General features: G+C 46.9%; 2 long non-coding RNA genes across 2 annotated transcripts in view; one reads left to right on the forward strand and one right to left on the reverse strand.

The window, feature by feature from the left end:
* LOC138527821 (uncharacterized) overlaps nucleotides 1-17963 on the reverse strand; it is a 143653-nt gene extending 125690 nt beyond the window's left edge. Inside the window, exon 1 of the long non-coding RNA XR_011284054.1 lies at nucleotides 17872-17963. This is a non-coding gene — a long non-coding RNA (uncharacterized lncRNA). The remainder of the gene's footprint in view (nucleotides 1-17871) is intronic.
* Nucleotides 17964-18061: 98 nt separating this feature from the next.
* Nucleotides 18062-18964, forward strand: LOC138527820 (uncharacterized). Its single transcript, XR_011284053.1, has 3 exons — nucleotides 18062-18471; nucleotides 18561-18634; nucleotides 18732-18964. It is a non-coding gene; the product is annotated as an uncharacterized lncRNA (long non-coding RNA).
* The last annotated feature ends 5942 nt before the right edge of the window (nucleotides 18965-24906 follow it).

Genomic DNA, 24906 nt, shown 5'->3' on the forward strand with positions numbered 1-24906 from the left:
CCAGGCATCCCGTCTCCCACCTACCCCCTGCCTCAACCCCCAAAATTAGCTCCTTTGCACTCTTCTTTGTCCCAGTGCTTACGTATGAGTCACCTTCCTTCACAGGTATGTACTGGGATGAGGAAGAGTGTGATTAGGAGTAAAGAAGATTACAGGTAACCAAGCCAGACATTAACTCCATGTCCCTCTACCTCATCCCAGTACTTGTGTATGAGGGAAAGTGTATGGGCTAATCCACACAAATGTTCCTATGCTCACACCACAAAAAAGCATAGACCTCTGACTGATAGACTCCGGCCTGGACACCGCCTACACACACTGTCCACCCCTTTCATATTTAGTTGGAAAAAGAGAGCCGAGGGGGGCACAATGTCATCTGAGAAGGGGGGGGGCTAACTTTCCCCCTGCCATGGTCATCCTGATTAACTGACAAAGGCTCCATGGAACCGCCATGCTCTTTTGTTAGGCCCTGAAGCTGGTGGCAGCAATTATCATACCAACACGGAGTACATCAAACAGGCCATACAGGCCTGGATGCAGAGGATAACAAAGGAGGCAGGACACCCACCAACCCTTCATATGTAACTGTGTCAACCTGAAGCCAGCTCCTGCCTCTTATTATTGATGACAGTGAACTGTCATATCTGGGTCTTTTGTTGTGGTAGCCCATCCCTGTTAGGGGGACCCCATTCATAAGGTATGAGAATGTGGTTTACAGGAGCCAGAGAGTCTGGTCTCTCAGCATCTTCAAGGGAGAACTGCTGCTTTAACGGGAACCACACAGGGAGGACTATTAACCAGAGATACTCTTTGAACACAATAGACCGGATGATGGGCGGGACTTAGTAGCACAAGGGAGCGGGCCCAGAGCCCTTTATGTTGAGAGAAGGATTCTGCCATATTAGTTCTGGGGCACACCTTGTTCATGTCTTCACCCCTTTACCATTTCTGTTGCAAAGCACTTTGGTTATTACCTCACGCATACAGAAGATTGTTGGCAGGGACCCCAGGATTGGTTCACTAAAGTAGGCTTAGCCTACACAAATCACTGTGGTCCACTGGGCTTTACAGGAGGGCCGGAGCCCCTCACTAAGGAGATCATCTGAATACTTCACAAGAAGTATGAAAGAAGAACTCAACCTTGGAATCCAACTGAAGGTACAGCCTGCTTTACATCTTCCGCCAGTGATGGAAGGCCAGGATATCCCCCGCTCCCCTTAAATGGTATAATGGGTCCAGGGGTTGCGGGGGTGTCCCCCGCATAATTTACATGATTGTGGCACAAAAAACCACAGCATTTTTGCCGCAATATTTTGTATTCACAGCCATTTTTGCCGCAATTTTAAGACATGGAACCCCTTAAAGGACGACTCGTGCCCAGTGAAGAAGCTGTGAGAAGTGCATTGAAAGCATCTACCACCGTCCGCCTTAAAGGACATTTTTGAGCCAGTCGAGTTCCTCCATCCGCAACCGACTGCAACGCTAACCGTTGTCAAGGCACAGTCACTTAAAGACATCTGAGACATCTCAACCAGTGCTTCAGAACTGGTGATCAGCACTGAGATGATTCCTGACCCCGAGCGCCGTGTAGGCCAGCCTGCAGCCATTCGTCAAGGTTTGCTCAACAAACTGTCTTGCCAACTGACAACTGCAGTTGACTCCCATCTCCAACTCTGTCACAGAAGCCTGCAAGGTGCTCTGAAGCCGACATGACCCTGTTGAGCACCAAGAACACCAACAGCAAAAGGTACATTGTGGTTCTGTTACCCTGGTCCTTCTGAGAAGACCCCTAGAGACATTTCAAGACCCTTAGCTCCCCTTGTGCTGAAGCACAGAAACCTTAACAAACTGTTGTGGTTATTAACTATACATACTACCGTCCTGTCAGTATCCAGAGTGCATCCGTCTTCCTTTTTTGAAACTGTCCGTCCTCTGCATTCCTTTACAGGGTGGGTTGTACTTCGTAGTGTTGTTAGACCGTCTGTTGTGATAATAATAAAGTAGATATATGTATACAACCTTGTCAGGACACTCCTTTTATCATTGGGTAAAGATTGTATTTTCGCTGTGTTGCAACTAACCAACGATTCATGACCTTTATAGGGGATAAGCCTGTTGTTCCGTCCATGTTGCCAAAATTGAACAAGGAGGTTTATAATTTCAATTGTATGCTTTTTTATTCCAATCTGTTTGGATCCACTCTGGTGAATTAGAGGTGTGGGGCTGATTGATGGTTTAGAAACCGGTATTCACCCCCGGACCACTGGTACCCCGGAATTTGATTAGTCACATTGGTGGCAAACGGTCGGAACTAGTTGGCGCCTTGCGCACAGCTTAGTCCGCTTAGTCACCCAATGATAATAGTATGGTTGCAGTTAACGTTTAGACCTTGCTAGATATTTGTTAGTAATCATGGATCATGACATGGAGACTGTAAAAGGCATGAGCAAGGATGTCCTGTGTGTCCTATGTCAAGAGAGGGGACTTCCCCACAGGACCAGGATTAATGAACCTGAGTTGCTGACCAGCCTCCAAGCTTGGGTAAAAGTGAAGGCGGCTGGCAAAGAGACGCCAGGGGACGGGCTAAGAGGAATGATGAAGACCTTCCAGAAAGGGTGGTGGACGATGGCAAGGAAGGCACCATGAACAGTGTTTCTCAGAAACTTTTCATCAGGGGGGCAAGTGTGGTTTCCTAACACTCCAGAGTGTCAGGGAGGTCGGGGGCTAGTGTGGCTCTGGCAGGTCCGAGGCCACGGCACAGCCTCTAACTGGCCCAGTAATTGTTCCAGCTGTAAACAATGTACCAGCTAGCAAGCTCCTGTTTGATGAGAGGAGACTAGCACTGGAGGAACAAAAACAGCAGGACAAGGTCTCCATAGAGCAGGACATGGTTACCATAGAGCTGCACAAGCTGGCACTCAAAGAGATGAAGGAGGCCACAGATCCACCTCTAGCGAGGGCAGCAGTAGTGGTTCAAACCAAGGTGCCCCGGACAAGCTAATGCGCCAGATCCCCAAAGATTTAGTACAGGCCTCTGAAGTGGGGAAGGAGATTTTTGATTGGTTTGAAACACTCAATCTTGCTTTTCATCTACAAGAAGTGGAGGAGGTACTGTGAGGTGCAGCCCTGATGAGTCCCTTACCGACCCAGGGAACTGATGCAATTCTTCAGTTAACTCCTGTCATATTTAGTTGGAATATGACAGCTGAGCAGGGCACAATGTCATCCAAGGAAGGGGGGGGACCACCTTTCCCCCTGCCATGATCAGCCTGTTTAACTGACAAAGTCTCCATGGAACCGCCTTGCTCTTTTGTTAGGCCTTTCAGCTGGTGGCAGTGGTTGCAATACCAACAGGAAGGTATGCCCTCGGGGCCTGGCTGCAGAGGATAACAAAGGAGGCAGGAAACCCAATAACCTTTCATATGTAACTGTATCAACCTGAAGCCAGTTCCCACCTCTCAGTATCGATGGCAGTGAGCTGTCATGTCTGGGGGTTTTGTTGCTGTAGGCCGCCCCAAGTTAGGGTGCCCCATTCATTTTTTAAATTTTTTTTTTTAAAACCTTTATTTTTGGTTTTTTGCAACACAAAACAACTACACACCAACATTAGGGTGGTTTTAACTCTGCGCCATGTCCCGCTTCCCCCCTCCCTCTCCTCACCCTCTGCTCTCCCGCTCAGTCTTGTGACTCCTATGGATGTGCTGCCTTGTTCTGGTTACTTGAGACATGTGGACGGTGCTGCTAGCTCTGTGTCTTCACAGCTGGCTTGTTCCTGTGCCAGAGGTGCCTGCTCGATTTGTCAGGTGTCTCCTCAGCTTCATTTAGCAGGAATTGTACTAGCGGTCCCCAGATGTCAGGTGGGCGGGCATGTAAGGGTAGTGATTTAATAAAGTCCGTTTCCACATCCTGGCAGTAAAGAATGTCCCTGCGCCAGGCGGGGATTGTTGGAGGTGGGCCTCGACCCCAGGCCATGGCCACTCTCCTGCGGGCCAGTGTCAGCAGGAGTCCTGCCAATTTCCTTGACGGGGCGGAAAGTGAATTTGTCAAGCCGAGTAAGGCTGCAGTTTGGCTCGGTTGTATCTCCTCTCCCACTATTGCTGCTGTCGTCTCTAAGACTCGGGTCCAGAAAGGTATTATTTCGGGGCAATCCCATGCGAGGTGGACGAAGTCTGCTGGTTGCGTCCCACATCTCTCGCAGTTCGCAGCCGCCTCAGGGTGGTGTCTGTTAGCTTTTGCTGGTGTGTGATAGGTCTGGTGGAGGAAGTTGAAATTAATTAGCTTGAGGCGAGAGTTGAGAGCTATTTTCTGTGTTTGTTTCAGGATGTAGGTCCAGTCTTCGTCTGGAATAGTTTTGTGCAGGGACCTCTCCCATCTGGTCTTTGCCTGAGTAAGGTTAGGTGTCGTATCCGTGATGATGGATTTGTAGATTTGCGACACCAGCCTGCCCTCGCCTTGCGCCTGTATGGCATTGTGTAGTAGTTGCCAGGTTGGGGGTTGCTGGGGGAAGTCTGGCAAGAGAGCTTGTAAAGTGTACCTGGTCCTGAAGTATAGAAATACGTCAAGTGCGGTGTTGCCGCCTTTCAATTTTGCTTGTTGTGGTGTTATAAAGCCGTCCTCCGTGAAGAGGTCTCCCAGGGTCTTTATTTGTAGTTTGTCAACCCACTGGTGAAATACTTTCTCAGATGTCAGTGGAACCCCTGGGATAAACTTTACGGGCAATAGTGGAGAGTATCGTGATTGTACCCCGTATATTTGAGCTAGTCTCTTCCAGACTTTGTACGTTGAAAGCATTGCATTCATGGTGTAGTTGGGAACGGGAATTTGGCTGAAGACGACTGCTGTTAACAAGTTTGGTGTAGCCAGGGCTCGCTCCACTTGCACGTGAGGCCTGATTGTATGGGTGGCGTACCAATGGCTGAGGAATTGTGCCTGTGCTGCCCAGAAGTACTTCTCCAGGTCTGGGAGGGCGAGACCACCGCTCGTCACTGGGAGTGTCAGTGTTGCGTGTGCCACTCTGGCTGGTTTGCCTGCCCAGAGCAGCTCAAGGACCATACTCTTCAGTTTTTTCAGGAAGGTTTGGGGTAGCAGTATAGGGATGTTGGTGAATAGGTACAGCAATTTTGGAAGAATCACCATCTTAACTAGGGAAGCTCTCCCCCAGAGCGTTAGTGGTAAGGACTTCCACCGCGTCACTTTATCCTGGAGGGACTTAACTACCTCTTCGTAGTTGTCGCGGAACACCTCGTGGTAATTCAGGGACATTTGGACCCCCAGGTATCGGACTTTGGACGTTTTCCATGTGAACTGAAAGTCATCAATGAATGGTTTGGTAGCAGGGGTCAACGGGAATATAATGGACTTTGCTGGATTGACTTTCAGGCCGGAGGCTGTTCCAAACTTGACTACTTCCCTCATGACCGGGTTTAGATTTTCTTCGGGATCCCGGATAAACAGTGCCACGTCGTCTGCGTAGAGGGATGTAATGAGCTTGTGTGGTCCAATAACGAGCCCTCTTCGTTGTCTATGCTCTCTTAGGTTGGAGGCCAACGGTTCCATTACCAGGGCGAAGATGAGTGCCGAGAGCGGGCAGCCCTGTCTGGTACCCCGTTGGAGCTCTATGGGAGCAGATTTTGCCGTGCCTACGATGATGTTGGAGCGTGGTTTGTTGTACAATAAAGAGACAAGTTTGATGAAGCGAGCGCCCAGCCCCATTCTGGTGAGTACAATGAACATGAACGGCCATTCCACTGAATCGAATGCCTTCTCGGCGTCGAGGAGGACTGCGATTGCTTGACTTGAAGGATCGAGTGCTTCGATGACGCTGAACAGCCTCCTGATGCCAAAGGTTGTATTACGGCCCGGTATGAAACCCGCCTGGTCTGCCAGTACCAGGGTGGGCATCAGTGGTAGAAGCCTGTTGGTAAGCACCTTCGCGAGTATCTTGTTGTCAAGGTTGAGGAGGGAGATGGGTCTGTATGATGCACAGTCCTCCGATATTTGCCTGGTTTGTGCAGGAGGATGATGTTGGCTTCGCGGGTAGAGTGGGGGAGGGATCCCCTATCCAACGACTCTTCGTACACTGCCGCCAGATGGGGAGCGATGGTGGGTGCAAAGGCTTTGTAGAATTCCCCGGTTAAGCCGTCTGGGCCGGGAGCTTTAGAGTTCGGGAGGGATTTTATGGCAGCAGTAATCTCCTCTTGTGTGATTAACTCGTTTAGTGGTTCCCGCAGGGGCTGTTCAACCCAGTACAGTTCAGTGTCCTCTAGGTACTCCCTTGCGGCGGTTGGGTCTCTGTTGTGTCTAGTGCTGTAGAGTTCTTGATAAAAAAGCCTGAATTCTTCTGCCATGTCTTCGTCGGTGTGGGCTATTTGTCCCTGTTTGGTCCTGATCCCTTCTATCGGGGGCAGTTTGTTGTCGGCTCTGACCAGGTTTGCCAGAAGAGCGCCCGGTTTTTGCCCTTCGCTGTTTTGCCTGACCAATCTGTCGCGGTTTAGGAATTTCACTTCGCGATCGGCAGCGTTCCTGAATTTTTGTAGCTCTTCTCTCAGGGCGACTGAACTTGTAGGGTTGTTTGTGTTGGTGCCTTGAAGTTCTAGCTGCTTTAGCTTCTCCTCGCTGGTTGCCAGCTCCCGCCGTATGAGCTTCAGGATGCCATTTTCTTTGGCGTGGCAGACCCCTCTGATGTAGCACTTTAGAGTTTCCCAGAGCGTGCTGGCTGAGGAAACTGACCCTGTGTTGGCTTCTAGAAACATTGAGATCTCCTCTTTCAGTTCCGAGGCGAAGACCTCGTCTCGCATGGAGCCTGTTTTGAAGCGCCACCTCAGTAGGGGAGGTTTGGGATTAGCTGGGTTGAGGACGAGAGTTACCGGGGAGTGGTCCGAAAGAGTTCTTGGTAGGATATCGCATGAGCCGCTGGTCCATGGGCCGTTCCTTGAGGTGAAAAGATAATCGATTCTGGAGCTCGAGTTGTGCGGCGCGGAGTGGAATGTGTAATCTCGCAGCTCTCCATTAGATGCTCTCCAGGAATCTTTCAGGTCGAATGCTTTGCATATTTCTTTTATTTGGAGGCAGGCTCTGGACGGAGGATGTGGGGTAGCGTGGGATCTGTCCTTCACCGGGTCCAGTACTGTGTTCATGTCCCCACCCCAGATTATGGTTGCGGGGTCTCGAGACGAGAGATGGGATAGCACCCAGCTGAAGTTGTCGGGGCCGTCTACGTTTGGCGCGTAGGAGTTGACGAGGGTGATTTTCTGGCCTTCTATGATGCCACTTACGAGGACTGCCCTCCCTTCGGAGTCTTTGGATGTGTGGATAAGGTGGAAGCCGATCCTCTTGTGTATAAGGATCGTGACCCCTCTGGAATACGACGAGTAAGAGGAGAAGTACCTGTGGCATCCCCAACTCTTGGCCCACTGGCGGTCCTTCCCTGGGAGCAAGTGTGTTTCTTGAATCATGGCTATGTCCACTTCGTGTCTTCTGAGGTATTGGAGGATTTTCCTGGTTTTCGATGGGACATTGCCTCCTCTTATGTTCCAGGTTATGACATTGAATGGAATAGATTAGGGTCTATGTTGATTCGTCGTTTATGTCTCAAGGTTGCTGGTATTGCAGCTAGGGATGATCTGGCGGATTGGATGGAGTCGGGGGGTTCGGAGGCTGGGCGCTGTGCTGGCGTTGGTGAAGCTGGGGGGTGTGGGGGAGATGGCGCGGAACCTGGACGCTCCTCACTGTTGAACCATTGTGAGGATGCACACCTCAACTGGAGGTGGTGTGGTGTACGTAACTTCCCTCCCTCGCGCGGGCAACCCCCAACAGACCCGCGATGTTCCCCTTTCATCAACAAACAGTGAGGGTTGCTGTGCTTGGGGCACTAGGTGCCTCCTGAGAGGTAAGGGTGGCTCTCCTACAAACTAGGAGTGTCTCTCTGCGGTAAAGGCTTGCGTGGATGCGCTGGAGGTACAAGTTCATCTCTCTTAGCTGCCCGGGATGATTAGTTATGGTGGTTCTCTGAGCCTTTGGTTTTCGCGCTGCGGCCTGGGGTTGTTTGGGGCAGGTCTGCAGCCAGCACGGTCCAAGTAGTCGTCGGCATCATCAGGTGTGTGGAAGAAAAGTGCTTTCCCATCATGTTGAATGCGAAGCTTTGCCGGGTATAGCATTGAGTAAAGTATTTGGTTGTCCTGCAGTCTCCTCTTTACGGTGGTGAAGGAGCGTCTCTGTGTCTGTACGCTGGGAGAGAAGTCTGGGAAGAACTGAATTGGATCTCCGTCGTACTGGAGGTTCCCTTTTTCCCTGGCTGCTTTGAGTATCGCATCGCGATCTTTGTAGTTTAACAGTTTTGCAATAATTGGCCGTGGGTTTGCGCCTGGGACTGGTCTTGAATTTGGGATTCTGTGGGCACGTTCGACTACAAACAGCTGGGAGAGGAGTTCTTTCCCGAAGAGCGTCGTGCAGATCAGTTCAACATGGTCCTCCATTTTCCCTTGAAGTCGTTTCTCCCTAACTCCTATAATTCTGATGTTGTTTCTTCTTGAGCGCCCTTCTAAGTCTTCATTTTTGGCGCAGACTGCCTTCATTTGGGTTTCCAGGGTGGAGATTCGCGTGGTCAGGGCCGACGTGCCATCGTCTAGGTCGGAGACCCGTTGTTCCACGGTGTCTAGCCTGTCGGCGTGCTTGTCGAGTCTGTGTTGGAGTTGGTCCACTTTAGACGAGAGATTGTCGAGTTTGCTGCCTAAGTCGCCAATTCCCGCCTTGAGGTCCATCAGGATTTCCCTAATGTCGAAGCTTGGTATATGCTCGTCCGACCTGGAAGTAGCGGGCGTTGGGGACGCTGCTCTGCTCCCTTCGTTGGGAGGTTTGTTGGTATGGCTTGCTTCGAAGTTCAGTTTCTTTTGGGTTTTATCTGTTTTCCCCATTACGCTCTTGTTTCTGCGTTGAGTGCTTGAGAGTGTGGCGGTTGCGGAGCTGGCGACCCTCCACTGGCGTTTGTGACAAGTCCGATGCTTTCGTCGTGGTTTTGGCGGGTATTACGCTGTTTTGTGAGATTGGTCTACGATGTCCACCTTTGTCAAACTGGAAGCAGCTGAGTGTGGGGCCAGGTTCTCATGGGTTATATGGCTCGTGTTGCGCGTGTTTGGAGTACCCGATTTTGGAGGGGGACTCGTGGCGTCTGGTGGCGGGGGTGACCTCCGTCGCTTTTGGCGGGCGCTCCTGCTACCGCCTGTTGGAACTTGGTCAGGCCTTGGAGTGGGGAGTCGTCGCCAGGTGATGGGGCTTGTGCGGTGTCGGGATGAAGGGGCAGCGGGAATATTCTTCAGATGTTGTCTGCCGTCTTGGGGTGGGGGACTCCCTTTTATTTTGTGTTGCCAGTGTGCCGGTTAGGCCGAGCGTGGCCGTTACTCAGGTGGGCGCCAAGGCAGGCAGTCTGTGAGGGATTCGTCGTTACGCCTCCTGAGCTTTTCTCGGTGTCTGGTGAAAGCGCCGGGGTTTATGCAGCCTGGTGGGTCGGGAAGGCCGACCTTGCACGCCGAATGGGGATCCTACCTGCGTGTCTGGCGAGGGTAGCGTAGTCCTTCGCGCTCCCTGCTGGATTTTCTGCCAGGCCGCTGCGGGGACGGAGACCGTGTGTCTCTTGGCGCTGTCGTCCACAAGTCAGCCCGTTTCTTGGTGTGGCCTCGTTCTCTGACCCAGCGGGTCGCTGATAACTCTGGGCGCCGGGTGGCACGCCGCTTCTTCTGTGTTTCGTGCCCGGACTGCTCCTCCCCTCTCGGCCTGCTGCTGGCGTGGTCCGCGGGCCTTGGCGCCCGGGCCGGATCTCGGCCGGCGCTCCGCCGTTGGAGAGGATAATGGGCTCGGGGTGATCAGTGGCGCCTCCCGAGCGCACCCGGTGGCAAATTTGGGTGAATCGGATGCCGCAGAGGTGAGGATGTCGCAGGATTAATGGAGAGCCACACGGAGCTCTCTAGGAGGCGGCCATCTTGGATGGCTCTCTAGCGCCCTCTTATAGGGTGCCCCATTCATAAGGTGTGAGAATGTGGTTTGCAGGAGGCAGAGAGTCTGGTCTCTCAGCATCTCAGCATCTTCAAGTGAAACCTGCCGCTTTAACAGAAACCACACAGGGAGCACAACCAGAGAGACTATTTGAACACAACAGACAGGAAGATGGATTGGACTTAGTAGTACAAGGGAGTGAGCCCAGAGCTCCTTCTATTGAGAGACATATTGGTTCTGGGGCACACCTTGTTCCTGTTTTCACCCCTTTACCTTTCCTGTTGCAAAGCACTCTGGTTTTGGTCACAAATACAGAGCATTGCTGGCAGGGTTCCCAGGATTGGTTCACTTAGGTAGGCTTAGCCTACACCAATCACTTTGGCCCATTTGGCTTTAAAAGGGGGCCAGAGCCCCTCTTTAGGCAGATCATCTGTAGACTTCACAAAAAGTAAGAAAGAAGAACTCAACCTTGGACCTGGGCTGAACGCACAGTTTGCCTTACATCTTCTGGCAGTGAAGGAAGGCCAGGATATCCAAAGAGGGTAGCATGATCCCTCCCCTAAATGTCTCCCAGGGAACAGATGGAGAAACAAACTCAGAGGAACCTCTAGCCAATCCAGAACCAGTACCCAGCCAGCACACAGCATGTCCTGCTTGGCTCTGCAACAAGCTTTGTGGTTAGGAAGTAACAGAAGGTCTCTGAACCCAAAATGACTGAGGAGGCAGCTGCCTGCAACACACTCCACAGCTTTGGTCCACCACCTTAAAGGATGACACAAGCTCAGTGAAGAACTGGGAGAAGTGCATCGACAAGCATCTGCCGCTGTCCACCTTAAAGGACATTTTCGAGCCAGTCAAGTTCCTCGATCTGCAACCGACTGCAATGGTGACTGTTATCAAGCCGCAGTTGCTCAAAGACATCCAGAACGTTTCAACCAGTGCTTCAGAACCTCTAATCGGCACTGAGACAACTAATCCTGACCCTGAGCGCTGTGTAGGCCAGCCTGCAGCTGTTCATAAAGCTTTGCTCGCCAATCTGTCTTGTCGTCTGATAACTGCAGCTGAGTCCTGTCTCAAACTTCGTCCCAGAAGCCTGCAAGGTGCCCTGAAGCCGACTTGACCCTGTCGAGCATCAAGAACACTAACAGCAAAAGGTACATTGTGGTTATGTCCCCTTCCCTGAAGGCCCCTAGAGACTTTTAAGACCCTTTGCTCCCCTAACAAACTGTTGTTGTTATTTACCATACTGTCAGTATCCAGAGTGCATCCCTATTCCTTTTTTGAAACTGTCTGTCCTCGGCATTCATTTACAGGTTGGGCTGTATTTCGTAATGTTGTTGTACTGTTTGTTGTGATAATATTAAAGTAGATACTTGTATACAACCTTGACTGGATACTTCTTTTATCATTGGGTAATAATTGTATTTTCTTTGTGTTGCAACTAACCAACGATTCACGGCCTTTAGAGGAGAAAAGCCTGCTGTTCCATCCACGTTACCAAAAATGGACAAAGAGATTTATCATTTTAATTGTATGCTTGTTTTTCCAATCTGTTCGCATCCATTCGGGTGTATTAGAGGTGTGGAGCTGATTGATGGTTTAGAAACCAATATTCACCCTTGGACCACTGGTACCCCAGAATTTGATCTGTCACAGCATGAAAGGAGCATATTGCATTGGACCTTCGGCTCTCGGCGAATTAACTGTGGTTAGAGCTTGCATGGCCAGTTAAATATTCTGGGTTCCAGGATTGGTGGCATTAAAAGTACGGGCAAGCCATTGACCATTACCAACTGAAATAATAATTATGAAGAGACCCACTCCATCCTCAAAAGCAAAGGGTCTTCGAACCACTGGAGAAACAGTATTATGACTGAAGCAGAAAAAACACCAGTTACCGACAGAGACAGCAACCACAAACATCGGATGCTCCCTTTTTGACGAAATAACTCTTTATGTACACCCTTCTTTCTGGTAAAGAATACAAAAAAATTGAGCGAGAAGGGATGCCCATGTTCCAAATTTAACTCTCAGTGGCAATACCAGAAAATTAATGAGAAATTGTGAACCTACGCGAAAGTGTGGGTATTAATGAAACAGCTTAACTGAAAGCAAGATCCCTGCTTATCTAAAGAATGTCAAGACATGAGAGATGGCAATTGCACCCTATGATCAAAATGTGAAGTTCTTACAAATAGGGCTCTCAGAGACAATCAAGGAGTAACTTTTTTAGCGACTGTGTGAAAGATTATGTTTTGCTTAATCTTTGGAAACAGAGCCCCTACAGCGATCCTGATTGATCAAGCACACGGAGTAGGCCCAATAAGGGGAGACAAGCAACTACCTCCTTGGGACATTGGACCTCATTACAAGTCTGGTGGTCTGAAAAAAGGGTGCCGGTCACACTGTACTGGCACCCTTTCCGGGCCGCCACACGCCAACTATGCCTTCCTGGGCCGTTGCGTGTGGCAGGTCAGACTTGTCGGTCGCAACGGCCCTGGAATGCAGAGTTGTCCTATGGGACTCCATGGGAATGGAGACATACACTTTATGCCGCCTGATATCCGTGTCACCGGGACTTGTAATTTCCCAGTGGCAACGGGATCTCAGGTGGCAGAAACAGTGTTAGGAGTAAGGTGGCAACCCGCCAGTAGCACCGGCGGGTTACCGCCAAATTCGTAATGAGGCCCATTGTATTATAACTGCAAAGCTACCTGACAAAAGAAAATATGCTCAGTGAAGCCAAAAACCTATGGAAGATGCAATATCTGGTTAGTTGGGTACAAGTCTGCCAATACTGACTGCAACCTACCTTGGCAAGAAGAAGATTGAAGGAGCTGATTACTGAAGAACTCACAAAACAACACATAAGATATAATCAAACAAAAACTTTTTGTTTAAAGTTTGAAAAATAGCCAAAATGGTGACAGCCTTCACAGCAGGTAATATAACATATATGCAGCTATCTAGGCACCCAGCAACCAAACCGTAGACAAGACCCAGAGTCATTGGGAAAATGGTTCGGACTGACAATGGCAACAGAAGAGAACCAGGTGGGTTTCCAATAGTGGAAAAGACTAACATGAGCACCCTCGTTTCCATTCTGAGATAAAGGATTGACATTTGGGAGGAAAGAGACAATTGAAGATTCAGTAAACAAGATGAGCAGGCCTTTGGGCAGTGCTGATGGCCTCTGACTCGTCATAAGAGAAAGTTTAGTTGAGCTTTTTGCGAGGGGAAGAAAACGATCAGGGGTTACCAATGTATGGCACTATACATTGGAGAAGGTTTATGTGATGGTATAATGTGGGAAACTGACTGCGTCTAAAGAAAATTATCATGATCTCATTGTCTCAATATTGTTCGAAGGATTCAAATTTACCTCATGAGCTGGGAAGAAGAGGGCACATTTTCATACCTGTTGAAATGTTGTTCAACTTTGGGCTTTTGGGGGAGGGATTTAGTGAGATTGGGATTATGTTGAACTGCTGGAGTAGCAATATCGGTGAGGAAATGAGAGTTAGCTATGGATAAAGAATTTAGATGTATAGAATTACATAAGGAAATTACATGCCTGAAAATGTATGTGTTAATGGCTAACTATTAGAAACGTACACATTTCTGGACATGTAACTTAAAAGGGTTAAATTCACCCCAAGAGAATTGAATAAGGAAAATGTTTTGATCGCTGCACTTCAAGAAACACATCTATTGCACAGAGACATAAGGGGGCCTAAGCACAGGTACGTTTGTGGAAGAGCAAACATACGTAGCTGGTGATATGAACATGGTATTGATAATAAATATCCTCTCAGAGCGGATATTCAACCACAGAGAGGAATCGTGATTTCTAAAGATGATGTAGTGAATATGGACCTGACTGATGCTGGAATCTATTTCTCAAATTGAAGATAACACTAATTTCACTCATTTGTTTGCATGTTCACCAAACATACTCCAGAACTGATTATGAGTTCATCTCGATGGGAATGTTGAAAGATCTAGATGGGGCTAGCATTCCGAGTATCATTGTTCATAACCCCTTTGAATCCTACCTTCCTGGGAAGGGAAACTGAGATTCGTTCTCAGAGTTGGAGTCTGGATGGTACAGTCGTGAGTGATCTGGTGGCTGCCACAGAACTTAAAGATTTCCAAAAGTGATATTTAGATACACACTATTTCAGGATGATGCTACCTGGATTTGTTTGTGATACATTAAAGGCAGTAGCAAGGGGCTCGCTGGTCGGTATTGCCTCTTCCCTTAAAACATTGAAGAGACTTTCTGAAGATCTTCTAAAAGCAGACCTGAAAGATTTGGAGTGACAACATACGTTACATCACTCTAGACAACTAACTCAAAAACGAACGGTACGGAAATGGCGACTTCATGCTGTGAGGAATTACCATCTGGCAAGAGTGTAGAAGATCTTTTTTTATTGTTAGTAGTTAATAGAATGTTGCAGTTGATTGCATTTCAGGAAGGGAAATCTGATGATCAGATGATCATATCTCCTTTCATCAGCACCATGCCATTAGCATGCTGTACACCTGTGCCCAGCTGTATCAGTAGCCTGATCTGCAGCAGCTGCTCTGCAGTGGACCAGAGCAGGTTCAGGGGTCTCATGTGCCCTCTTAACAGCTGCTGTGTCAGCCAAGTCTCTGCAAACAAGGGCGGCATTTAAGATGTGCTCCCATGTAACAAACACTACATAACTATGGGAATGCTGTCTTTGTGATACAGTCATGTGTAAATATAAGCCATTCCTAACTTTAGGGTATGGTGGGCAGCATATAACATAGTTATGCAAGCACATTACATTGATATCACACATGTGCCATCACTGTGAACCTAGTGCAGCTGTGGAAAGGTTATTCATATTCTCCCCTGTCAGGAAGGCTTTTCTAGCTGCTGCTAGCAAGATTGTAGCCTTGGGGAAAGCCTCTCTTGCTTCCTTTGTGAGGAAACAGAATCAAAGGGCAAGCCCATTCTCAAAAGGAGTAGCCTCGCACCAAGGTACTGTATACCAAAATTCTTTTGATTCTATTGAGAAGGGTAGGAGGTAGGGTTAGTGTAGGTAGACAGAGGGATCACTTTAAAGCTAGAGGAAGTTTCCACCTTCTGTTTCTTTCTGCCTCTATCTTTCCTACCTGTTCCCTCCACTTCCTGTGGAAAAAACAAAGCACTTTGGGTGTGCTGTCAGAATGCAAAGCCCCCTTGTTCCAAGGATAGGGATTGGACCCTTAAAGCAGGCTTGTTTTTATCCAATCACCTGTAGACCTTTGCCTTGAAAGAAGGGGTCTTCAACCACTTGCTTGAATCCGCTCTCAACTTAAAACCTTCAAGAATATTTCGATGGACTTTGTTTGGGGAATTTCCGTGCTCTTAAATCCGCCAGCGGTAATAGCGCAAATTTTCAGCAGATTTGCCCCCAGCTCAGAGCTGTGGCGAAATCCGCCGAAGTCCTGATTTGGCGGACCCTTAAATCCGGCGGTAATAGCGCTACCGCCAGATTTAAGGGTTACCACCAAAGTCGTGATCAGGCTTGTAAAAGGTGAAATAAAACTTTTGAATAATGTATACAAGATGTTCAGGTCATGGAGAGAGAAATATTTCATTGCTACTAACCCTGTCCCGGGTTTTTACAAAGGGTTCCACTAGAGATCTCATAGAATTAGAAAAAGTGTCTTCAGCAAGCAGACTCTAGTAAAGGATTCACTATCAAGTTATAGCATATCCTGATAAGAAGACAATAGTTCTAGAGCCTTTGTGTAAGGGCATTGCAGAGATCAATTTAAGAGAGGACTGGAATTCTATTCACATCACACATTAAGATAACATGCAGATAGCGTTGCGCTACCGTGAGGATCAAGATGCATAGATTGTCAGCTAAAAACTCTGAGAGGTCTTGGAGTGATCGTGGTTGGTTTCCTTTGCCTTTATTATGGGATTTTCCTGCCCTTAGAAACTTTTGCTTAGAAATATAATCCACTATAAAGGCCATTTTCTGGTTGGATATTTTAAATTACCCCCTTTACTGCCATCTTCTCCATTCTTATAAGGGAGCTTTAGCTACTCGTCTTCTTTTAGCAGCCAAAGGTCTGATAGTATAATTGTGCGGGACAAAGACGGTATCCGTATAAATGACCGAATCAAAAAAAAAAAAATACAAGTAAGAAATTATCACATTTCTATGGGCGATTTCTTTCATAATGTTGGTACATTTTTATTAAAATATAAGTGTGGGTGGTGTAAGGTTATTAGTTAAGGTAGGGGTGAGAGGCAGGGGTAGGGGACTCCCTTATTATTAAAAGAAAACGTGCAAAAAGAAAGTAGGAATTTTGGTTTTTCAACCAAATAAATTTGGTATTTCTCCATTCGTTTTTTAAAAAATGTTGTTATTTCATGGTCATCCGACAAAGGAAGTGTCTAATTTGAATATGCGGTAGGCCATAGTTTGAAAACACTCTTAGGTGGAGAAGTGAACAGCTAAAATAAGAAATAACGTGAAGAAATTCCAGGCATTGTGGAGCCGCTTCATGGAATAGATGGTTAATGAGTATCAGATGCTTTTGTGTCCCACCAGGTTGAAGGTACTGGAGATACTGCAGGTGCAATGGGCCTGTGCATGTTTTTATTTGGTTAAAACAAATTTAAAGAGCCTCTGGTTCATACTGCCTGTAGAGAAATGATGACTATTGTTTTTTAAGTGGAAACAAGTCACAATTTTGGGGGAGGGTTGTGAGGGGGAGATGGGAGAAAAGCTTTTACCGAAACATTGTAATGACAGTTGACTTCATATATTTCATGCTTTGCAAGTTTTTGTACAACTAATAAAAAGAGTTATAAAAAATAAATAAAACAATCAGAAAATCATCTTGGAAACTAAACTAACGCAGTTTGCACTTTTATTTACAAGTGACTAAGTGTGCAACAAAGACAGGCAGTATTTCAATTATCGGTAGATATATTTTACGAGCATCAGACCAGGCTGGCCATCAGCCTGGGCGGCACTGCCCATGTGGAGCCTGGTACCACCCGATATCCCTCCCACCATAACATCAACACTACGAGGGTGATGAGTGCTTCCTCATTGCCATAATAAAACCAGGAATAGCCGTTAAGAACACCCAGGTTATAGTCCTTAGTCAACTGCACTGGAGGCTCACCTATTTTCTGCCCAGCCAGCTCCCTGACGGACCACCCCCACCTTTGCTACCATGATGCTTGCCACTGGTCTAACTCCCTCCCAGCACCACCAGAGATACTATCAACTGTCACTCCGGCGGTCACGTGGCTAGCTCCTGCAAACCAACAGATGTGGAGGGACAGGTCATCCAGCACATGTGGCCTCGAAGGGCTGGTTTGCCTTGGCCTCCACCAACACAGAGAGCCAGCCAGTTGGTCCTAGCTTGGTTTATAAACATCATTGTCCAGGCCTTGCCATTGGTCTCAGAAGACATACAGCCTGGTGCATGATGAAAGACTCACTACTATTCAGCACCACGGACCACACTATGAGGGAGATGAAAGTTCCCCCAGTCATCAGATGACTATTCCTCTCAACTCAACAAGTATGTCATCAGAGCCAATACAAAAGTTTATTAGTATGGGTTATCACCAGTGCTACTAAACAAACATATACTCTTCACGTGAATAGTACGTACAATTCCACAAATAAAGTGTTACTTATTGATATGAAATACCTATTGCTTATTAGTCGATAGAGTTTTGAACAATATCATTAGGTATTCAATAATACTAGATGGAGTATCGTAATGCAATTGAACACCGCACAGAATTGCTAGGTTAAGACTCACATGATCGGGTTTTTTGCGCGATTACAAATAATATTAAAAAAAATAACAATCAAATGAACTACTTACATTTGTTAATTTGTTGAGGACTAAGAGCTGTCCAGAGAGATACCCTTATTTTGTACTGAAAATCTTAAAACATTATGCTATTACTAGACACGCATGTCACGTGACCGGCATCGCGATCACGTGACCACACCAGGAAGCGAACCGAAGACCGGTACGAAAGACTGCTGTTGCAGTGGTTTCTTAGTAAACTGGCTTCAATTTTAGTGATAACAAACTATATTTGGTCTTTCTATATTAATCACTATGTTGATTACAGAATGAATACAGATGACTACTATGTGTCACGTGATCGGAATCATGATCACGTGACCAAAGCAGGAAGAGGTTATAACCGAGGCTCGGGATGGGAGACTGCTTGTGCAGTCGTTTTCCCAGTGCCCGGACTTCGGTTTTTGAAAACACATCAAGCGGTGAGTCTCAATAAATAAATTTTGTATTTTTTTAGAGCTTTTTTGTGATATGGAGATGGATTTTCCTTAACACGTAACTGACTGCTGCTGGTGGTTTCTCTTATGGATCCACCGTGTGGGAAACATTGCTGGCCTTAGCTTGAGAGATAAGAGGACTACCTAGTAGGAAGTCTGTAATACTCTTTAACAAGTAGGTGGTTTTTCACTTCATATTTTGGACATATAGTTATATAAAAATAAAAAAAAGATCTTACATATTTTTTGGATCATTGTTTTCAGAATATGGTGACATTAACTCATGAGGAACAAGTATAATCTATTTGGATGGATTGAAGTCATCCTAGGATAGTAAGGTTAGTGAACGTATTCACCTGATAAGCGCTCAGGGACTTGGCAATAGAAATAACATTAGAAGTTGCTGATGGAAATATTTTGTCTTTTTTTTAACAGAAAGGGGAATCTAACAGTAACAACCATACCTGAAGAAGGGGACACTGGACCCCGAAATGCGTCGTATAAAGTGTTGATTAACTGTTTTGTGAACAATATGAAGATAATATTGTTAGATCAACATAGGGTTGTTACTTTATTGTATTAAATTTCATTGATGTTTTTTTGACCAAATCAAATGTATTGTTTTCTAAATATACTTTCTATGATAATTAAAAACGTATCGTGTTGAATTCGGCACTCTGATTTATTTTGGATGTATACAGCTGAGACCATATGCGACTGTTATGAACAATGTAATTGTTTTCTTTGCAAAACACTGTATTTTTGATTTCACTAGGAAGTTTTTCTATAGAATTTCTGCATTTAGTTACATTTTGATGAAGAGGATAATTTCCTCATTTAGAGGGACCAGGTTGTCATCTCAGTGGGTTCTGAGGTGCAAATATTGTTCTAAGTGTGCAACAAAGCCAAGAAGTATTTCAATTTCGGTAGATATATTTTATGAGCATCAGATCAGGCTGGCCATCAGCCTGGGCCGCATTGCCCATGTGGAGCCTGGTACCAACCCATCTCCCTCTCACCCTAACAGCAACACTACAAGGGTGATGATTGCTTCCTCATTGCCATAATAAAACCAGGAATAGTCGTTAAGAACATCGAGGTTATAGTCCTTAGTCAACTGCAGTGGAGGCTCACATATTTCTGCCCAGCCTGCTCCCTGACCCGGACCACCCCCACCTTTGCTACGATGATGCTTGCCACTGGCCTAACTCCCTCCCAGCACTACCAGAGATACTATCAACTGCCACTCCGGCGGTCACGTGGCCTGCTCCTGCAAACCAACAGATGTGGAGGGAGAGGTCATCCAGCACATGTGGCCTCGAAGGGCTTGTTTGCCTTGGCCTCCACCAACACAGAGAGTCCAGCCAGTTGGCCCTAGTTTGGTTTATAAACATTGTTGTCCAGGCCTTCCCATTGGCCTCAGAAGACATACAGCCTGGTTCCTAATGAAAGACTCACTACTATTCAGCACCACGGACCACACTATGAGGGAGCTGAAAGTTCCCTGAGCCATCAGGTGACTATTCCTCTCAACCCAACATATGGTGAGGGATAGGCTATTCAGCCCAACCAGCCATCGAAAGGCCACCTTAGCTTCTTCTTCACCAATGCTGAGATCCCAGTACGTTGGCCATCGTATGGTCCACATTCCTACAACTGGTAGCAAACAGCGAGTACTCCATCTGGCTGATAGTTGTCTACAAAATACGGCAAACTCTACCCATTTCTAAGTGTCACATGTCCCCTTCACTTTCAAGAGAGGTAGCCTTTTGGCACCCATGTGTTTCCAAATTGCCAGCTCTCAGAGGCATACCTTATGGGTCATGCATGACTCTCAGAATAATGGAAACCATATCACCATGTTCCATGCAGCAATCAGTTCATAGCTTAGTCGTCTCAGTCTCTTGTGGTTGATAAATTATAGAGGTACTACCCACCTCTCCGCCTCCTTTCGTCCCTTTGTATTTAATGACAACTATGATAGAAGGAAAGACAGTTTGTTTCTCCTACTCAAAGCTAGCGTCACCAACCCATGGTGCATATACTCATTAGTAATTAGGTGCACTGACCCTTTCCTTAGCACACATGTAAGTTTAAAATCCTAATTCATGGCAGCAGACCAATCTGCTTTTCCACATATCAACCTATAATGCTATTTTCCTTGGGAGCCCTTTCAACTAGGGTCTCCCACAGCATCTTTTAGAGCAGGTAACCTGGTTCCATTGAAAATTACTTTCTAAAGTATTTGTCGCTGGAGATTCTGGATTGGGCTTTCAAGCAACTCAGAATCCAAGGAACAGCTCTGGTTGCCTGATTCCCGCACTAAACTGCTTGTGAGCTAGACGAACCTGAATATCGTTTGCTTCACCCAAGCTTCTTTGTGTGACGTGCATTGCTGCTTGGACCACACTGAGTGTTGGACCAAGATGACCAGCTCACTAACCCAACACCGAATCACCACTTCAGGAAGGCCCTAGAAAAAGACAGATTACCAGGAATTAATCGAAGCTGGAATATCTGAATGAGCAAAAAAATGAAAGTTATTTTGCCCAGACCTTTCTGACAAACCGCTTCCCCAACCCCCTTACTTACCTGTGGGCCGGCACACCTCCTTGTGTGCCGCCATCTCCTGCATCGCTCAGCAACGCTGGGTCCCTTCCCTTATGTGGATGGGAACCGGCACCACAGGGTCCTTTTTTTCGTAACTTTAGTCAAACAGGTTCGGGGACATCCCAGCAAACCCAATGACATTATAGTGAACAAGGGTGCGGGGGATATGCCCATAGGCCCTGCTGCCCCTGTTCACTTTAATGCCACTGAATGGGGGATTTGTTTGAAACCTTCAGGTGTACGAAAGCGAAATTTGAACAAATCTACCATTTGTTTTGTTTTTTTGACCAATTCAACCTATTTGAACAATACAACTCGCTGCATTCAAACTTGGTTCGACCCACAGCACCCTGAAGTCTGGTTCAAAACTGTCAAGCTGTCTAACCTTGGAATCGGGTACTTAGTGACTGTCCTTTGCTCCACCTTTTAAGGTCCTAGAGACCGGTGAATTTCTTTTGCACCTTTTTCCTGCAAGACATACCCCTTTTGAAGTCATTGTTACATTTCTTACCTGTTTGTCCTCTCTCTCCCTGCTAAGTATCCAGAGTGCTACACCATTACATTCTGCGTTTCTGTCTTCCGTTTACATGGGTGGGTTTTTACTGTATTTTTGATAGTTAAGTGTACAATTTCTTTATGTCTTGCAATTATTTCTTTTTATACAACCTTGGTTGGACATTTTCTCTTATTTTGAACTGTTGTACTCTCAATGTTTGGGTTGCTACTGGCTCAAATTCACATCCCTTCTGAGAGTATTGCCTTCCCATGGCCCACATTACCACAAAAGGCAACGGTCGCTTAGCTATGCCTGTTTTGGCTTCATGATTGGATCACTGCTAGTTTGTGGAAGTGTGGGGACTCAGTAGGCAGTTTAGCCACTATTCATCCCTGTACTCCTGCGGAGCAGACGTCTTTTTGTCACAGGTGTGTTATGGCATCATTTGTGAGGTGGGGCTGTTTCATGTACGTAACCAGCAACCATGCCGAACATTGCAGTAACACCTCCATGAATTGTGGCAGGCTCCTCTGGGCCAGAGTCATGGAGTAAAAGTCAGAGCTGGGAAATCTAGGACACGTGTGTGAAGAGCAGGTCCTCATCACAGACCATCTACACATTTACTGATTACTCTTAACGATGATATGCTTTGCTCCAGGTGGTACAAGGGCCATGTGTGTTCAGTCCAAGGCCCAACCACAATGGAGAAGCCAACGAATGTAAAAAAACTGGGCCATCATCCACATAGTGTTGGGGAAGGCAATGTAGTGCCGTGTACATCTCACCATGGCACTAAACACCTTGAGAGGGTGTGAAAGAAGCATGGCTGGGTGATTCCACGTGTCAAGGCCACAGTGTGCTGGAGTGTTCTTTTGTCACATAAATGGATATCTGATAGGAGCTTCAAAGGGGGGAGGGGTGTAGTAACTGTCCCCCTAGCTCAATGAAGCACTCGATTTCTGCAAAGTGGTTGACGATAGTGGTAAGGACCAGAAAGTAACTGGTAGTCAGTGAGGTTGAGGTGTGAACACCATTGCCATATATACCCTCTCCGTAGGGCGAACATGCTCTCCTATAGCTCCTTTTGTCCTGGCACTGCTGTTTGGGTGGGGACTGGGGCGTAGCTCATGGGCTGCAGGGTGATTAGTTGCCCTGGATCGGGGCTGGGATGCTGATGGGCTGCGTGGGTTGGGGCTGTGGTACAGGCTGATGGGCTGCCTGGTGTGGAAGTTGGGCTATCTGGAGGGGCATGGTTGCAGACTGGTGGGTTGCTTAGTTTGGGGCTAGGAAAGACGCGTATGTGCTGCCAGGGAAGATGGAGTTGCTTCTGGAGTAACTCTGCCTGGCCAAGGATTCTCCATCTCTTCAAGATGCCTTTCATTCCTTGTTGCTGGAAAAGTGAGACCGTGGATCTCTCGCTAACGTGCAGCCTCCATCCCCTAATTACTGGTTTGTTCCACGTGTCCCTTGTTGTTGGTGTTTGCCTGGCTTGTTTGGCGGATTTGATCTTCCTTTGTGAAACACTCCTTTTACTCTTCCAAATTGGACCTGCTCTGAGCGGATGCTATTTTGAGCATTAAAGTTGTTGCTAAAACAAGAGTGATGTTCCAGTATTATTGCTAAGGGTATACATCAAAATAGTACATTTTAGTCATAAAAACATGGCATAAAACTTGCCAGCTTTACACAACAGTCTTTTCACCTGTGTTTAGTGTCATAAAGTCAAATTGCCCGGATTATATTTATATGAAACAGTTATGCGTGTAAAAGAAAGGCGTAAAACGTTTACAGCATTGTTTTACGCCAATGTTTTACACGCATCGGACTTCGGAAAATGGACGAAAAAGCTTGGTTGTAATAAGCAGGGAACCACAAGAAGTTAAGAAAGTGTTTGATTATTATGTGTATATGCTTCAAGGTTTCTACATGATGAAATTCATGCCCTAGAATTTATAAAACCAGAATTACCACCTTCAGTTTCCTTTCATTCTTGACAAGGAGCCAATTCTGACTAAGACTATGGGCCTCATTACGAGTTGGGTGGTATTCCGGTGGTAAATCTGCCAGAATACTGCCCAATGGAATTCCTGTTACCGGCACGTGACCTGGCGGAATTACCGCCGGATTACAAATGGCAGTGGCAGAGTTAATCCCCATTTTCTGAGAGTCTATTGCACTCTATGGGGCCAATTTGGCAGAATTACCACGGTTCAATTACCGCCAAGGTAATTCCAATGATTTTGCATATTTTTGGTGGAAAGTCGGAGGATTTACCTCCAGCATGATGTTGGAGGTAAATCCCCCACTCAAGTGCCATACTCAAAGTATGGTGGTGCGGGAAAAGTGGCGGCAATTACATTACTGCCAATTTTTTCCCACACCACCATGCTTGTAATTAGCCCCATATGTAAGGTTTCATTGCTAAAGATTTGAGAACATCCAAAGCTATACCAGTCATTTCCAGAAAGCAAGTTTGGGATAAAAACAGTGTACTGTGCTGATATTCAGGTTGCTCCAGCGGTAGCGAGAGTAATACTCTCTTGAGGCGTGGTCTGGACGGAGTCATCGGCGGTCACAATGAAAAAAGAAATTATATTTCTGTGTTCTAGCAAAACAGACATTGCCACGTCATACTTACTGTGTGATCATCTCATTTGACCACGGGTGAGAATGAACTCTGGGAGTCATGTTCTAAAATGTGCAAATTGCATGGAGGGGACCACTAACATTTGTGCTTACGTACTATTGGGTCCCCTGCTTGCAATTTTAAACACTCACAAAGCGGGGTGCAAACGTGAAGAGTAAAACAAGGCAAATTCGCCTTTATTCTTCACTTTTACTTCCTGCCTTGTGAGAAATAAAACGCTGCCTGAAAATGTTGCTTTCCTGGCAGCGTTTTATAATGGATTCCTACGGAATCAGCCTGCCATTTACCAGGTGTAAATGCGAGCCATATTCGATTGGAATCCATTAATTGTACACTTGCATAAAAAACCCACAAGTGTTCTCCCAAGGCATAGGGCCTCATTACACGGATGGCGGTAGGGATTTACCGGTACCGGTAAAATACCGGTACCGGTAAATCCCTACCGCCTTACTACGAGGTCCCTTTGCGGGTTGGGGGATTTAACGCCTGCTTTTTGCAGGTGTTAAAATCCAACCCGCTAAGGGACCTCGGAGCTAATAACGGCACCGCAAAATTGCGGTGCCGTAATTAGCGCCTTGCCCATTCCCATAGAGCCCTATGGGGCAGAAATGGGGAAGGGCAATGGCGGAAGGGGGATTTACCGCCCCTCCAACCTTGGAATGGGGCGGTAAATCCCCTTTCCGCCAAGGCGGTGCCGGTATTTTACCGGCATGAGCCATGGCGCTAATAGCGCCATGGCTCACCGCCTACCGTGTAATGAGGCCCATAGAAGGAAAACAAAGGAGAGATGCTAACTCTACTTTGCTGACCTACGCCTTCGAAACAGATGGAAAATGGGGCAGATTATTAAATGAAGG

This window comes from Ambystoma mexicanum, chromosome 7q, assembly GCF_040938575.1.
Source record: "Ambystoma mexicanum isolate Mex_15411 chromosome 7q, UKY_AmexF1_1, whole genome shotgun sequence".
Classification (NCBI taxonomy): domain Eukaryota; kingdom Metazoa; phylum Chordata; class Amphibia; order Caudata; family Ambystomatidae; genus Ambystoma; species Ambystoma mexicanum.